The sequence below is a fragment of the Heterodontus francisci genome, unplaced genomic scaffold, assembly GCF_036365525.1.
Source record: "Heterodontus francisci isolate sHetFra1 unplaced genomic scaffold, sHetFra1.hap1 HAP1_SCAFFOLD_221, whole genome shotgun sequence".
NCBI lineage: Eukaryota > Metazoa > Chordata > Chondrichthyes > Heterodontiformes > Heterodontidae > Heterodontus > Heterodontus francisci.
In genome coordinates this window covers 175,931-189,257 of record NW_027141485.1, presented here as the reverse complement: position 1 = coordinate 189,257, position 13,327 = coordinate 175,931, and the positions used below count along the sequence as shown (strand labels likewise).

Genomic DNA, 13,327 nt, shown 5'->3' with positions numbered 1-13,327 from the left:
ATCTCGGCCACTCCTCGGCTTGGTTCAGTCCAGTGACCTTTTCAAAGGTGCAGGCAAAGATTTCTCCATCTTCACTTTGGTTTACTGTGGCCCCCATATAATATTCTGATATCTGTCAAGGCTTAGTACAGAATTTATAAGAATCTGACGGTTAAAATAACCTGAGTTTACTCTACACACCTTGCATTGAAGGTTTCATCGACAACTCTCCATGAGGTGCCGTACAGATTATATTACATCACTTCCTGTGATGATGCACATAGTCTATTTATATAATCTGCCCAGTAACAACCCAATGTCCACTCTTATATTATTGTACAGATGTGAGAAAAGCTGAGGATGGGAATGGAACGTCTGAATGAAGATTTCATGATGCTGATGATGTAAATGAGGCTGATCTGTTCCCCATTCCACAATCCCTCTTTATTTCTGTGCATGTTTCTCGATGCTGTTTCAACCAAATTGAAAAAGAATCACAAATCCTCCTCTGGAGCCTCAGGTATTCATGAAGAAAAGGCATGGTGGCCAAGTGGTAAGGCGTCAGTCTCGTAAACTGACAATCACGGGTTCAATCCCCGTCCGTGCCTTATGATTAGTTTCTCACTTTAAATGTGATGTTTCCACAAAGGATGTCATTTGCATTTGTTTCGGCCATCTGGAAATCAGTGTGATGTTTCACTTTATCCTGGACACTGGGAAGAACATGAGGAGGAGCCACATGGTTCCTCGAGCCTTTTCTGCCATTGATTGAGTGAAAATAACTGAGGTCCAAGCACTGAACCTTATTACTGTGCATTTGCTTGATATTTAACAGAGCTATTCTATTATTCCCACATCCCGCACTCCTGTCCTTTCCCCCATTGCCCTGTTAGATTTTCCATGTCAGGTATATATCCAATTCCATTCAGAGTTTGCATTGAATCTGCTTCCACTGACCTTTCAGGATTGCATTCCAGACCAGAACAACACACTGCAGAAAAAACAACTTCCTCATCACAGTTCGAATTCTTTTGTCAATTACTTTAAATGTGTTTCCTCTGGTTACTGACCCTTCTGTCACTGGCAACACTTTCTCCTTCTTCACTCTATCAAAACTCTTCAGGATTTGCATTTCCTGCTGCCTTTGCTGAGATAACAAAGCTGAGCACACATCACCAAAAGGAATATGATTGGCTCTGAATCACATTTATCCTTCCTGTCAATCTGATGTGGACGTTGTATTTTCCCGGAACCAAACAATCTGAGCAGGAAGTGTGGGTTCCAGTGATTCCCACCGCTCTGAGAGAGGATGTGATAATGAGCCAGATAGAAGAAAGGAGTGAGATAGAGAGTAAAATAGCCCTGGTCTGTTTCTACTCACCCCCGGCCCCCTACTTAAAATGGCATCATTTTCTCCTGCCCCTCCACATTCTAATCCATTGATTAATGCAATCCTTTCATCTGGAAAATAGAACACAGAACAGTACAGCACAGTACAGGCCCGTCGGCCCACGATGTTGTGCCGAACCTTTAACCTGCTCTAAGATCAAACTACCTACATACCCTTCATTCTACTATCATCCATGTACCTATCCAAGAGTCGCTTAAATGTCCCTAATGTATCTGCTTCTACTACCACCGCTGGCAGTGCATTCCACGCACCCACCACTCTCTGTGTAAAGAACCTACCTCTGACATCTCCCCGAAACCTTCCTCCATCACCTTAAAATTATGTCCCCTGGTGATAGCCCTTTCTGCCCTGGGAAAAAGTCTCTGGCTATCCACTCTATCTATGCCTCTCATTATCTTGTACCCCTCTATCAAGTCACCTCTCATCCTTCTTCGTTCCAATGAGAAAAGCCCCAGCACCCTCAATCTTTCTTCGTAAAACATACCCTCCAGTCCAGGCAGCATCCTGGTAAATCTCCTCTGCACCCTCTCTAAAGCTTCCACATCCTTCCTATAATGAGGCGACCAGAACTGAACACAATATTCCAAGTGTGGTCTAACCAGGGCTTTATAGAGCTGCAGCATAACCTCGCGGCTCTTAAACTCAATCCCCCTGTTAATGAAAGCCAACACACCATACGCCTTCTTAACAACCCTATCAACTTGGGTGGCAACTTTGAGCGATCTATGGACATGGACCCCAAGATCCCTCTGTTCCTCCACACTACCAAGCATCCTGTCTTTAAGCCTGTATTCTGCATTCAAATTCGACCTTCCAAAATGAATCACTTCACAATTTTCCAGGTTGAACTCCATCTGTCCCTTTAATTTCTGTTTCCTAATCCATTGATGTTTCACAATGTACTGAACTGTCCCAATCCATTGATATAACTCAGTCTATAGAATTTCCCAATCCACTGATATTTTCCTGTCCATTGACTTTCCCAATCCATTAATGGTTCCTGACCATTGACATTCCCAATCCATTTATATTGCCTGTGATTTCAAAGCAACTGTGGAATACAAATAGTATCAGTATTATCAGATACATCGAGACGAGGTGCAATAGCCAAGTGGACAGATGTCAGGTTTATAAAGAAAAAAGCACTGGCTCGATATTTGTCCAGTCTATCACTGGATCTGAACTCTCAACCTACTGTATTTCTGTGGGTCTGCTGACTTGTATATGTGAAGAACCATTGGATGTTTCTCAGTCCTCTGACGTTTCTCATTCTTGTGCCATATTTGTCCCTTTGGGTTCACCAGTGAAGAAAATTATTCCCTATTACATTTGGTGAAGACTTTAATAACCTCACATCCTTGTGTCTCACCATCTCAGGTCAAACTCCCTACAGAAACTTTAAACATTTAACTATTCTGCTGGAAACATTTTCAAGGGTGCAGACATTCCTTCATTACGCTTCCTTCTTTGACATGTGATTGACAAATATGTGTGTAATGGAGAGAGAGAGAGTGAAAAAAAAGAGAGAGAGAGTGCGATAGAAAGTTAGAGGACCAGCTAAAGACAGATAGAGAGAGAGAGGCAGAGAGAGGTAAAGCGATAGACAGAGAGAGAGAGAGAGAGAGAGAGAGAGAAGGAGAGAGAGTCATTGAGTCCTGGAGTCACTACAGTACAGGAAGTCATGTTGCCCATCAAGCCCATGTAAATCAATCCATTCAGTCCCATTCCCCCGCTCTATCCCCATAGCCCTGTAAGTTATCTAAACCTGTCATATTTATTATAATCTTGTACATGTCTATCAAATCTCCCCTCAATCTCCTTTGCTCCAAGGAGAACAACCCCAGCTTCTCCAACCTAACCTTACAGCTAAATTCCCTCATGTCTGGAACCATTCTGATAAATCTTCTCCACCCTCTCAAGGACACTCACATCCCTCCAAACGTGTGTTGACTAGAACTGGATGCAATTCTCTGGTTGTGGCCCAACTAGAGATTTATACAGGTTCAGCATAACTTCCCTACTTTTGTACTCAGTACCTCTATTTATGAAGCCCAAGATCCCATATGCTTTGCTAACTACTTTCTCAATGTGGCCTGCCACCGTCAAAGAACTATGCATATGAATCCCCAGGATTTTATTCCTAAAAATATGCTTTCTTCATATAAATCTGTAAAAAATGCATTATACAACAGTTCAAAACAGCACCAAGTTGACATTCCAAAAAGTGCAAAGGAAATCAGTTTTCTTCAATACAGGAGTGAGTTGCCTCACAACCCTTCCACTCCATTTTACCTGACATGGACATTTTTCAGCAAACCCATATCTGGTGTATACAACACGAGGGGTTTCCAATGGGTCCAACTGCCCAGTTCACTATGGCGGGGGGACCTTACACAGTGGTATTTCCCCATTGAGCCTTTGCAGTGGCTACCCCAAGCTTTAGTGCGTCCCACAGCACGTAGTCCTGGACCTTGGAATGTGCCAGTCTGCAAAACCCGGTCGTGGACAACTCTTTGCGCTGGAAGACCAGCAAGTTTAGGGCAGACCAAAGAGTGTCTATCACCAAATTGATGGTCCTCCAGCAGCAGTTAATGTTTATCTCGGTGTGCATCCCTGGGAACAGCCCATAGAGCACAGACTCCTGTGTTGCAGAGCTGCTTGGGATGAACCTCGACAAAAACCACTGCATCTCTTTCCACACCTGCTTTGCAAAGACACATTCCAGAAGGAGGTGGGCAACTGTCTCTTCCCCACCGCAGCCACCTCGAGGGCCGCGTGTGGAGGGGGCGAGACTTTGGGCATGCAGGAAGGATCTGACAGGAAGGGCTCTTCTTACCACCAGCCAAGCTACATCTTGGTGCTTGTTTGAAAGTTCTGGTGATGAGGCATTCTGCCAAATGACTTTGGCAGTCTGCTAGGGGAACCATCCGACCGGATCCACCATCTCCTTTTCCCGTAGGGCCTTGAGGACATTCCGTGCAGACCACTTTCTGATGGATTGGTGGTCAAAGGTGTTTTCCCGCAGAAACTTCCCCACGAAGGATAGCTGGTACGGTATGGTCCAACTGGATGAAGCGATCCGCGGTAATGTGACCAGACCCATCCTTCGCAACACCTCAGCACATAGTGACACTTGGTGTTTGTGTACTGGGGCTCCACATACAGCTTGGTGCAGCTGCACACGAAGGTGGTCATCAGGATGAGGGCGACGTTGGGTACATTTTTCCCGCCCTTGTCCAGAGGTTTGAACATCGTGTCCCTCCCGCCCTGGTCCATTTTAGATCTCCAGATGATGCAGTTGAAGTCACCGCCTAGGATGACCGGCCTGGACGTCGCCAGCAGCAGTGGGAGCTGCTGGAAGACGGTCAGCCGCTCGCTGCGTTGTACCGGTGCGTACACGTTGATCAACCGGAGCGGAGCGTTGTTGTACATCACGTCTACTACGAGGATGCGGCCGCCCACCACCTCCTTAACTTCGGAGATGGTGAAGTTACCTCCCCGCAGCAGAATACCCAGGCCGGAGGAACGGCAGTCATTACCCCCCGACCAGATCGATGGCCCGTGGGACCACCATCGCGACCACTGCCTGTAGGTGCTGAGGTGTGGTATTCCACACTACTGCAGAAACAGTAGGTCAGCTTTGACCTTGGCAAGGTAATCCAAGGTTGAAACACATCGCGTAGTAGATTTAATGCTACGCACATTAATGGAAGCAATTCCTACACCCATTTTTTACTAAAAATTAGTTGTTGCTTCCCATACCATTTGTCCTCGCCTCCTTGATGAAGGGTCACTGACCCGAAACGTTAACTCTGCTTCTATTTCCACAGATGCTGCCAGACCTGCTGAGTGGTTCCAGCATTTCTTGCTTTTATTTCAGATTTCCAGCATCCGCAGTATTTTGCTTTTATCTCGCTGTCTCTTGCTGGTTTGCTCAGTAACTTTCTCTGTCTGTTCATTTCTGAGTCCTGATAATATCTTCCTGGTTTTCTGTGTGTCTTTCTCTGCCTGCCTCATTGTCAGTGCTGTTACTCAGTGTCCTTGTGTCATTGTGCAGTGAGGGTGAGTCCGTCAGCACGTGTGTTGCTGAGTCCGGGATTCTTGAGAAATCCGACTCCAATCCTATTTTTCTAAAAACATTGGGGAATGAACATATTTCACTAACGGGCAACTGAAATTAGAAACAGTAGTTAGCAGAGTGGTGCAGTGGAAGTGTGCTGGGCCCATAACCCAGAGGTTGATGGATCGAAACCATTCTCTGCTATTTATGTTTGGTAATAATACAAACAGTTCACTTTCAAAACATCAAGTATTTACCCACAATAACAAGATGCTTCCAAAGGCACTCGATTGCAATCAGCTTCTTCCTTCTGGTGAACACATCAATCAGTAACAAATCACTTTTGCTCACACGAACACAAGCTGCAAACACGGACCATCCGAGTTTCTCCCACTTTGTCAACCCGTTCCTGCAGAGCCTCCTCTCCACCACCAGATGGTGATGTTGGCCACAATAAAACCAGGACAAATGGTCACAGTGAGGAGACGGTCAGTAACAGAAAATAAAACAATAACAGGGAAAACCTTTACACAACAACAGGGTACATCTTTACACAACAGAAAACATATTTACACAACAGGAAATACCTTTAGATAACAGGGAGAACATAATCATACAAATGCCTTGTTTCTCCATCTAAGTCTCGTTGCCTCTCTCTCTGTCCCTCACTTTTGCTTCCTCACAGTCTATTCTTGGTTTTCTGTGTGTTTTTCTCTCTGTCCCGTTGTCGATGGTGTTACTCAGCGTCCTTGTAACATTGTGTAGCCAGGCTGAGCCTCCCAACGCCTGTGTTGCTGTAATAAAAACAGAAAATGCTGGAAATGCTCAGTTGGTCTGGCAGCATCTGTGCAGAGAGAAACAGTTAACAGTTCAGGTCTGTTTCCTTAGCTCACATTAACGTTGTTCTCTCTCCACAGATGCTGCCAGGCCTGCTGATTATTTCAAGCATTTTCTGTTTATGTTTCAGATTTCCAGCATCCGCAGTATTTTGCTTTTGTACGTGTGTTGCTATGTCTGGGACTGTTTGAGTGCAATGCTATTGCTTTATAAACAGCGTTGAAACAAACATTTATCTCGTTAACACACAGCACTAATACACAGCTGGATATAAACAGCAGCCTGCAGCAGAGGGTGCAGTGGAAGTTTATTAACACAAATAATTCACCAGCACTATATTTACTGCTGCCCACGATCACACCACGCTTCATCTCAACACGTTTTACTCTTTATTTACATCAACTTCTTCCTTCCAGTAAACACTTCAATTTGGAACACAGCTTCCAAATCACCTTTATTCACAAACCCGAACACACATCAGCACAGACTTTCCCCTTTCTGTCAACCCATTCCTGCATCACTGCCTCTCCACCAACAGTTGTTGCTAGAATCATACAATCATAGAATGGCTACAGCACAAAAGGAGGCCATTCAGCCTGTCGAACCCGTGCTGGCTCTCTGTTAGAGTAACTCACCTCATTTCACTCCCTAGTCAGTTCAATTTTGGAGGTGGGAAAATTTCTCGAAAGAATAATTCGGGACAAAATTAATAATCCCATGGACAAATGTGGGTTAATTCAAGAAAGCCAGCATGGATATCTTAAGGGAAAATCATGTTTAACTGTCCTGCTGTAGTTTTTTGATGAGGTAACAGAGAGGGATGATGAGGGCAATGCTGTTGATGTGGTGTACATGGACTTTCAAAAGGTCTGGCAGCATCTGAAAGGTCACTGACCTGAAACGTTAACTTTGCTTCTCTCTGTACAGATGCTGACTGACCTGCTGATTATTTCCAGCATTTCTTGTTTTCATTATGGAACAGAGTTCCCTTTTCAAACTTACAGAATTAACTACAATAATGTACTCTGAGATTCAAGTTAAATATCAGCCCAATATTTACACACATTATGAGTTTATAAGTTTTAGTATTAATTCCCATAGTGCATCCTGACATATACATTAGATATAACATAACATAAGAACAGAAGAAATAGGAGCAGGAGTAGGCCATTCGGCCCCTCAAGCCTGCCCTGCCATTCAGTATGATCATGGCTGATCTGCCCCAGACCTCAACTCCTCTTTCATGCCAGCTCTTCATGGACCTCAACTCTCCAATATTTCAAAAATCTATTTACATCCTCTTTAAATACTTTCAGTGATTTAGCCTCCAATACTGTCTGGGATAGAGAATTCCAGACATTCACTACCCTCTGAGAGAAGAAATTTCTTTGCATCTCAGTTTTAAATGAGTGTCAACATATTCTGTAACTATGTCGCCTAGTTTGAGATTCCCCCACTAGTGGAAACATCTTCTCAACATCTACCCTGTTAATAAAAACAAGAAATGCTGGAAATACTCAGCAGGTCTGGCAGCATCTGTGAAGAGAGAAGCAGAGTTAATGTTTCAGGTCAGAGACCCTTCTTCACCCTGTTAAGCCCCCTCAGAATCTTGTACGTTTCAAAAAGTTCACCCCTCATTCTTCTAAACACGAATGAATAACCTGTTTCGCCGTTCTTCATAAGTCAACCCCTCCATCTCAGGAATCAGCTGAGTGAATCGCTTTTGAACTCCTCCAATGCCAGTACATCCTTTCTTAAGTCTAAATCTCAAGTGTGATATCAGATTGAGAGAATCTGAAAGATAGCATAACCTGAGATACAAACTGAGATTTCAGTTTAAAACTCCCCCGGATTGTGAAACTAAAAGATACAATAGCAATTTAATTTGTATAGACTGTGCTTTGAATCACATTCCAGCCCTCATACAGTATCAGACTGGAAGATACTGTAGCAATTCCATTAGTGCAGACTCAGCTCTACATTACAGAGCAGGGAACATATTTAAACAACCCGCAACACTTTTACACAAGACGGATCATATTAACACAACTGAGAAGATCTTTACCCAACAGGGAACCATTTTACACAATAACAGAGAACATCTTCACACAACAGCGAATACAGTAACACAACAGAGAACATATTACACAGCAGGAAATATCTTTACACAACAGAGAACACAATTACATAAATCATCAGTCTTTCGTTGTCTCTTGCTGGTTTGCTCAGTACCTTTCTCTGTCTGTTCCCTTCTGGGTCCTGATAATCTCTTTCTGGTTTTCTGTGTGTCTTTCTCTGTCTGTTCCCTTCTGGGTCCTGATAATCTCTTCCTGGTTTTCTGTGTGTCTTTCTCTGTCTGTTCCTTTCTGGGTCCTGATAATATCTTCCTGGTTTTATGGGTGTCTTTCTCTGCCTGCCTCATTGTCGGTGCTGTTACTCAGTGTCCTTGTGTCATTGTGCAGTGAGGGTGAGTCCGTCAGCACGTGTGTTGCTGAGTCCGGGATTCTTGAGAAATCCGACTACAATCCTATTTTTATAAAAACATTGGAGAAATGAACATATTTCACTAACAGGCAGCTAAAATTTAAACCAACAGTTGGCAGAGTGGCGCAGCGGAAGCATGCTGGGTCCCTAACACAGAGGTCGATGGATCGCAACCATTCTCTGCTATTTATGTTTGGTGACAACACAAACAGTTCACTTTCAAAACATCAAGTGTTTCCCCATAATAACAAGATGTGCTCGATTGCGATCAGCTTTTTCCTTTGAGTGAACAGATCAATCAGTAACAAATCACTTTTGCTCACACGAACACAAGCTGCAAACACGGACCAGCCGAGTCTCTCCCACTTTGTCAACCCCTTCCTGCAGAGCCTCCTCTCCACCACCAGATGGTGATTTTTCCACAATAAAACCAGGACAAATGGTTACAGTGAGGAGACGGTCAGCAACAGAAAATAAAACAATAACAGGGAAAACCTTTACACAACAACAGGGTACATCTTTACACAACAGAAAATATATTTACACAACAGGAAATACCGTTACACAACAGGGAGAGCACAATCATACAAATGCCTTGTTTCTCCATCTCAGTTTCGTTGTCTGTCTCTCTCTCTCCGTTCCTCACTTTTGCTTCCTCACAGTCTATTCGTTTTCTGTGTGTTTTTCTCTCTGTCTCGTTGTCGATGGTGTCACTCAGCGTCCTTGTAACATTGCGTAGCCAGGCTGAGCCTCCCAACACCTGTGTTATACAACATAGAACATAGAAAAGTACAGCACAGTACAGGCCCTTCGGCCCACGATGATGTGCCGAACCTTTAACCTACTCTAAGATGAAAACTACCTACATACCCTTCATTCTACTATCATCCATGTACCTATCCAAGAGACGCTTAAATGTCCCTAATGTATCTGCTTCTACTACCACCGCTGGCAGTGCATTCCATGCACCCACCACTCTCTTGTTTGAAGAACCTACCTCTGACATCTCCCCGAAACCTTCCTCCATCACCTTAAAATTATGCCCCCTGGTGATAGCTCTTTCCACCCTGGGAAAAAGTCTCTGGCTATCCACTCTATCTATGCCTCTCATCATCTTGTACCCCTCTATCAAGTCACCTCTCATCCTTCTTCGTTCCAATGAGAAAAGTCCCAGCTCCCTCAGTCTGTCTTCGGAAGACATGCCCTCCAGTCCAGGCAGCATCCTGATAAATCTCCTCTGCACCCTCTCTAAAGCTTCCACATCCTTCCTATAATGAGACGACCAGAACTGAACACAATATTCCAAGTGTGGTCTAACCAGGGCTTTATAGAGCTGCAGCATAACCTCGCGGCTCTTAAACTCAATCCCCCTGTGAATGAAAGCCAACACACCATACGCCTTCTTAACAACCCTATCAACTTGGGTGGCAACTTTGAGCGATCTATGGACATGGGCCCCAAGATCCCTCTGTTCCTCCACACTACCAAGAATCCTGTCTTTTCACCTGTATTCTGCATTCAAATTCAACCCTCCAAAATGAATCACTTCACACTTTTCCAGGTTGAACTCCATCTGCCACTTCTCAGCCCAGCTCTGCATCCTGTCAATGTCCTGTTGCAACCTACAACAGCCTTCCACACGATCCACAACTCCAGCAACCTTCGTGTCATCGGCAAACTTGCTAACCCAGACTTCCACTTCCTCATCCAAGTCATTTATAAAAATCACAAAGAGCAGAGGTCCCAGAACAGATCCCTGCGGAACACCACTGGTCACCGAGCTCCAGGCTGAATACTTTCCATCTACTACCACCCTCTGTCTTCTATGGGCCAGCCAATTCTGTATCCAGACAGCCAACTTTCCCTGTATCCCATGCCTCCTTACTTTCTGAATGAGCCTACCATGGGGAACCTTATCAAACGCCTTGCTGAAATCCATATACACCACATCCACTGCTCTTCCTTCATCAATGTGTTTTGTCACATCTTCAAAGAATTCAATAAGGCTTGTGAGGCATGACCTGCCCCTCACAAAGCCATGCTGACTGTCTCTAATCAAACTATGCTTATCCAACTAATCATAAATCCTGTCTCTCAGAATCCTCTCCAATAAGTTGCCCACTACCTACGTAAGACTGGCTGGTCTATAATTCCCAGGGTTATCCCTATTCCCTTTCTTGAACAAGGGAATAACATTTGCCACCCTCCAATCATCTGGTACTACTCCAGTGGACAGTGAGGACGCAAAGATCATCGCCAAAGGCGCGGCAATCTCTTCCCTCGCTTCCCTTAATATCCTTGGGTATATCCCGTCTGGCCCCAGGGACTTATCTGTCCTCATGTCTTTCAAAATTTCCAGCACATCCTCCCTCTTCACATCAACCTGTTCGAGCATATCAGCCTGTTTCACGCTGTCCTCACAAACGACCAGGTCCCTCTCACTAGTGAATACTGAAGCAAAGTATTCATTTAGGACCTCCCCTACCTCCTCCGACTCCAGGCACAAGTTCCCTCCACTATCCTTGATCGGCCCTAGCCTCACTCTGGCCATCCTCTTGTTCCTCACATAAGTGTAGAACGCATTGGGATTTTCCTTAATCCTACCCGCCAAGACTTTTTCATGTCACCTTCTAGCTCTCCTAAGTCCATTCTTCAGTTCCTTCCTGGCTACCTTGTAACCCTCCAGAGCCCTGTCTGATCCTTGCTTCCTCAACCTTAAGTAAGCTTCCTTCTTCCTCTTGACTAGCTGTTCCACATTTCTTGTCATCCAAGGTTCCTTCACCCTACCATCCCTTCCTTGCCTCATCGGGACAAACCTATCCAGCAGTCGCAGCAAGTGCTCCCTAAACAACCTCCACATTTCTGTCGTGCATTTCCCTGAGAACATCTGTTCCCAATTTATGCACCCCAGTTCCTGCCTAATAGCATTGTAATTCCCCCTCCCCCAATTAAATATTTTCTCATCCCGTCCGCTCCTGTCCCTCTCCATGACGATAGTAAAGGTCAGGGAGTTGTGATCACTATCACCGAAATGCTCTCCCACCGAGAGATCTGCCACCTGGCCTTGTTCGTTGCCAAGCACCAAATCCAACATAGCTTCCCCTCCAGTCAGCCTATCTACACAAACAGGTCAGTGGCAAGTGGTCCAGAGGAAAACCACAAAGAAAAAACATCCCAAAGCCACCACCCAAACCAGTGGCAAGAGGAGGCTCTCTTCTGAATCAGACTGCAACAACTCCTCTTCACTGGACGGGGAAATGCTGGAACGTCAGCCCCTTCAAAAGAGGCGGCAGAACTCCGAGATGGATGATAAAGCATCCCAGCCCCCGGGCACTGGAAGCTGTGATGGGCCCGGCGTGGCCCAACCCCAATGCCCCACACATAACGACGTGGCCAACGCATCACAGCTCTGGGACACCGGGAGCAAATACACGTCTGGCGCACCTGAGCTCCGGGAGATCGGGAGCTGTGATGTTTTCGAGGAGGAACAGATGGAAGCAGCTGAGGACAACCCAATGCTCTCTGCCTACAAGACCCCCCCCGATGTCACCCGAGCGGAACAAACCCTGCATGAAAAATCAGGAGGGGTTTCTGAGCCCAATCAACGTGAAACAGCTTGCGCACACGATGGGTATGCAGGAACATCCCGAAGGATTGGGACTAGCGAGGACAAATGGTATGGGAAGCAACAACTAATTTTTAGTAAAAAATGGGTGTAAGAATTGCTTCCATTAAAGTGCGTAGCATTAAATCTACTACGCGATGTATTTCAACCTTGGATTACCTTGCCAAGGTCAAAGCTGACCTACTGTTTCTGCAGGAGTGTAGAATACCACACCTCAGCACCTACAGGCAGTGGTCGCGATGGTGGTCCCACGGGCCATCGATCTGGTCGGGGGGTAATGACTGCCGTTCCTCCAGCCTGGGTATTCTGCTGCGGGGAGGTAACTTCACCATCTCCGAAGTTGAGGAGGTGGTGGGCGGCCGCCTCCTCATAGCAGACGTGATGTACAACAACGCTCCGCTCCGGTTGATCAACGTGTACGCCCCGGTACAACGCAGCGAGCGGCTGACCGTCTTCCAGCAGCTCCCACTGCTGCTGGCGACGTCCAGGCCGGTCATCCTTGGCGGTGACTTCAACTGCATCATCGATGCGGCTGGACGATCCGGCAGTGACGACAGCAAACTGGACGCTACGTCCAGATTCCTAATAGAAACAGTTAAAGATGCCAAACTGCACGACGTCTTCAGCAAACCTGCAGACGGAGCGCAGCGCAGATACACATGGTCAAGATCGGACGGGTCTGCCCGTTCCAGGATTGACTTCCTGTTTGTGTCCCGTGCTGTCACGGTCGGATCCACCGACGTCATGCCGGTGTTCTTCTCTGACCACTGCCTCTTACTGGCCGACTGTCACTTACAGGACGACCAGCGGGTTGGCAGAGGGACGTGGGAGCTCAATGCGACACTGCTGACCCCAGAGAACGTTGAGGAACTCAAAAGGGATTACAAAGGTTGGAGGACCGTGAAACCCCTCTTTGAGTCTCCAGTTCACT

General features: G+C 45.8%; 1 non-coding gene across 1 annotated transcript; it reads left to right on the top strand.

Annotated features, from left to right (window-relative positions):
* Positions 1–515: 515 nt before the first annotated feature.
* Positions 516–587, top strand: trnat-cgu (transfer RNA threonine (anticodon CGU)). The gene has a single exon. It is a non-coding gene; the product is annotated as a tRNA-Thr (tRNA).
* Positions 588–13,327: the final 12,740 nt, after the last annotated feature.